Raw genomic sequence first — 4548 nt, 5'->3', positions numbered from 1 at the left:
TGGCCCAGTCACATGTTGGACAAGGTTAAAAGAGTCTAAGAGAGTAAGAAAATCCGAAGCAGCGTGGCATGAACTGTCATCAACATGAAGATTCAAATCCCCCAGCAGAAGAATTTTTTCTAGCTTAATGGTGGAGGATAGAAAATCCCCAAACTCCACTAAGAAACTCCTAGCTAGTCCTGGTGGCCTATAGATTAAAATCACATAGAAGGGATGAGTCCTATTGATCTTCATCATCTGGATTTCAAAGGAGTTAAAGGAGGGGGTCTTTACCAGCCGACAGAAAAAGGAGTTTCTAGAAATAACTGCCAACCCACCACCACGTCCTGAGAGACGCGGTGTGGTTAAGCACTTAACAAACTAAAATAACAAACTAAAACAACAAACAAAACCACTTTTTAGTGCTGACGCATGGCTGTAGCTACGTTTCGGCTGGATTGTGCCTTCTTCAGGCTGTGCACATGCGTCGCTGGCCAAATCAAAATGAAGAGACTCTTCTCTGCCCCTCCTTTTATATGTGCTGTGGCTCCTCCCTCCAGCAGCCGCTGAAAGTACCGGATGTACGTCACTTTGCTTTTTTTCTTTTTTTGTGTTTTTCTCTTTTTCTTTTTCTGGTTTTTCCTTTTTCTTTTTTCTTGCTGCTTACTTTTACTTAATCCTTTGCTTCCCTTCTTTCCTTCTCTCCTTTCCTACCTTTTCTTTGCCTTCTTTGTGGCTAGGGTTAAGGTTAGGGTAAGAATGTGGGATGGGGATAGATCAGGCCGAATTGGCATTGGGATTGGGAATCAAATTTGTGGTCCAGGGGGTTAGGATGAGTGTTTGGGCCCCTCCTCCAATTGGAGGCGGGCGGTGCACGGGCCATCCCTCGGTAAGGGGCCTGGACCTTGGATTGTCCACGGCGTCCGCCATGGCGCACCAGGGTCCAGTCAGAAGTCCATCCAACCATGGTGAGTTGGATGGAGGCGAGTGTTTTTTTTAAATTGGTTAGGGGAAATCAAGTTTGGGAGTCCGGTCCCCGAAGGGGGCCGGGCTCCAATGCACGGTCCATACCTGTTCCCATCCCGGGCGTCAAGGTCCCCCATAGCATGCCCCAAGAGGCTGTGATCGTCCAACGGACTGGTATGATGTCCTTGTCCCGTTTCCAAAAATTACCCGTAGGTAGGTTATTATTATAATTTTTATAATTTTGTGTTTTGTGTTTTGTGTTTTAATCATGTACTTGTGTGTCATTGGGCCGTCGCGACGTTTCGGCCGGTTTAGGCCTTCCTCAGGCTGGCCCAACGTGTGTGTCTGTGTGTTAGGGATGTGGAATTGAGTCCGGTCCCGAAAGGGTCCAGACGGTGCTCGGTCCATCCCTCCACCCCTGCCACTCGTCCCCCGCTGGACACGTCTACGGGAAGGCAGCCGCCCTCTCCCGTGACGCACCACCGTCCAGCCTTCTGAGTCCATCCGGGACCCCATGGATTTTTTTCTATCTATCTCTTGATGTCGCCTTTGTTATCTTTATTTAATAATTGTTTTAATGTGCTATTTATTTCAGTTAGATATGTAAATTATGTGTATATGAATTTATAATCACAAACAAGGCGAGAAAAAAGAAAAAGTAAAAAAAGTAAATGAAATTTGTTTTTAAACAAAAATAGATGACATTAATAAAATTATTTAATTTTTAATAAGTGAAAACCAATGAATTAAAGTGCCCACTGCCGCGACGTTTCGACCCAAGATAGGTCTTCCTCAGGCTGGGGCACAATGAATAAGCTGGGAATGCACAGAGAGAGAGAGATGTTGCCTCTTCAACGGTCAGCTCCCAAATGAGCTCCTCTCTACTGTGCAGCCTTTTATAGGCTTGGTTTCCAACGTGAGTTTTTTTCGAATTTTAGGTTAGGCAATGTATTTTGAAATGGCTGGGATGGTTTTAGACTAAAATGAATGTGTGTTTTTTAACCTTTGTAATAAAATTGCATGAAATGTATTTTTATTTTGTATATTATGTGAATTTTCAAAAAACTGCATTTTTAAGTGATGTATATGAGATTTTAAATTTGCATTTTTATGTTTTAAATCCAATCGTGTATTTATGAATTTTTAAGTGACGTATATTAAATTTTAAATTTGCATTTGTATGTGTTAAATCCAATCGTGTTTTTATGAATTTTGGTGAGTTATATAGAGAAATGAGTTTATGATTCGAAAATTGTATTTGTGTTTTTAGCCAAATTGTGTTTTTATGCTTCTTGGAGTTGTGTATTTAATCAACATGTATTTTTAGGGGTTTTAATAAATTTTGATTTAATAACATGGGTTAGGGTTAGGGTAAATAATTGGGTTGGGGCTACAATCATAGTGGTTAGGGTTAGGGCAAAATATGGGGGTTAGGGTTAAAATTAAATTGTAGTGGTTAGGGTTAGGGCAAAATATGGGGGTTGGGTTAAAATTAAATCGTGATGGTTAAGGTTAGGGTAGGATATTGGGATGGGGTTAAATCCAACCAACCCGAATAGGTTGGAGTTAGGGTACGGGCTGGGACAGGGACTCCAACCAAATTTTTGAGCCCAAATTTTAATTTGGCCCATATTTTGGGTCAACCATTGGTTTTAGAAAGAAGTGCCTAATTACATTTCATATTCAGTCCCCCCGGTTCTCTTGTGTCCAATAATCGTATCCATTTCCTCTCCATTTTCTTCCTCTCCCCTTCCGTCCAACTTGAATTACTTTGCAGTCCTGCTACCCTTAGCGAATGATACCCATGTGAAATGAAATGTTTTACCAAAAGTGTGTGTGTTTCCCTTTTGTGTTTGATGTTATACCTGTGTTGCCACATCCTGGTGGATATTGAGTTTCCGGTTTCTCCAATGTATTGTGTGTCACATCTGGAGCAGAAAATCATGTACACACAATTCACAGTCCGTGGTGTAAAAGTCTGTGGGATCTTAAATATAGTTTTATTGAGCCTATTTTGCACAAAGTCCAATCTAATGAATGTACCGGCCAAGACTGTGGTTTTCTTCAATGGCTGTAAGGGAGCAAGACTTGCCCTCACCAGGTGGTCCTTGAGGTTGCTATTTCTCCTGAATGCCGAGATGACTTGATAACTACTCAGGAGACCCTGGTTTTCCATGATCATCCTGTAGTTATTTTTGAATTTGCAATTCAGTAACCTGCTCCTAGGTGAAAAGGTGGTGATCAGCGGAATCCATTCTTTATTGATACTTGGTCTTTGTATGTGGAAGGTCTTCAGACAATGTCTTAGGAACGACCTTGAGTATCCCCTCTTCCTAAGAGCCCGGAAAAGGGTTCTGACTGCTTCGAAAAAGTCTGCCCTTTGAGTGCAGATCCGATGAAACCTAATGAGTTGTGATTTGACGAGACCTTTGTAGGTGTGCCGGGGGTGATAGCTGGATTTAAACAGCAATGAGTGTGTGTCTGTTGTTTTGAAATATACCTTAATGTCCAGTGTTTGTTGGTCGTGAAAAGGCTGTCCCTTGTACACAGTAGTGTCTAAGAAATCAATTGACTGATGATCAAATTCGTATTTAAGCCTAATTGAGGGGTCATGAGTGTCCAGTGTATTAATAAATTTCTTAAATTCATCCTCTGAGTGGTTCCAAATGCCAAAAATATCGTCTAAATACCTGAGATATGTGAATGGTTTCTTCTCACACTTGTTGATGGCTGCTTCCTCCCAATCCGCCATGAAAATATTTGCATATGCGGGGGCGAATTTTTTGCCCATCGCAACACCTTTGACCTGGAGGAAGTACTGATTGTTGAATTCAAAGTCATTTCGTCCCAGATTTATTTCCAATAGAGTCACAAGTTCTGTATCAGGTCTTTGATGGTCCGGGTATTTGCCAAAGATCTTCTTCACTGCTCTCAAACCAGCTTCTGTTTCAATGTTGGTGTATAAACTGTCTATATCAATGGAAAAGAAGAATGAATTTGGAGGAATTTTTAACCCTTTAACTATTGAAATGAAATGATAAGTGTCTTTTATGTAGGATGGATGTTTTGTTGAGAGTGGATTCAGAAAGTGATCGATGTACTCGGCCGTGGCGTAGGTCTCACTGCCACAATCAGAGACAATTGGTCTCCCAGCCGGTATCCTGAATGGTATTGTCCACTTGTCGGGATCCTTGTGTATCTTGGGTAAGATGTAAAATCGTCTTATCCTGGGTTCCACTTCCCCCCGCAAATATTGTTTCTGCCTGGCGTTGATGAGTTTCTTCCTGTACAATCGATCTACCACGTGTTGCACCATAGGCACAGTGTGCAGGTAAATTGGGCTGTCTAATTTCCTATAATAATGTGTATCCTCCAACTGACGCATGGCTTCGAAAATATATTGCTCTCTACTTAAAATGACAACCGCACTCCCCTTGTCTGCGGGCTTAATTACTATGTGTTTGTTTTGTTTTAATTCTGTGAGCGCCTGATATTCATCTTCCGTCAGATTTCCCTTGTCTTTGTGTATATTTTCATGTTTATGAATTTCCTTATTATCCCGTTTGATCAAAAAATGAATTTCCGGTGGTAGTTTGTGTGGTG

The sequence above is a fragment of the Astatotilapia calliptera genome, chromosome 1, assembly GCF_964374335.1.
Source record: "Astatotilapia calliptera chromosome 1, fAstCal68.1, whole genome shotgun sequence".
NCBI classification, from domain to species: Eukaryota; Metazoa; Chordata; class Actinopteri; order Cichliformes; family Cichlidae; genus Astatotilapia; species Astatotilapia calliptera.
This window is presented reverse-complemented; position numbering follows the sequence as displayed.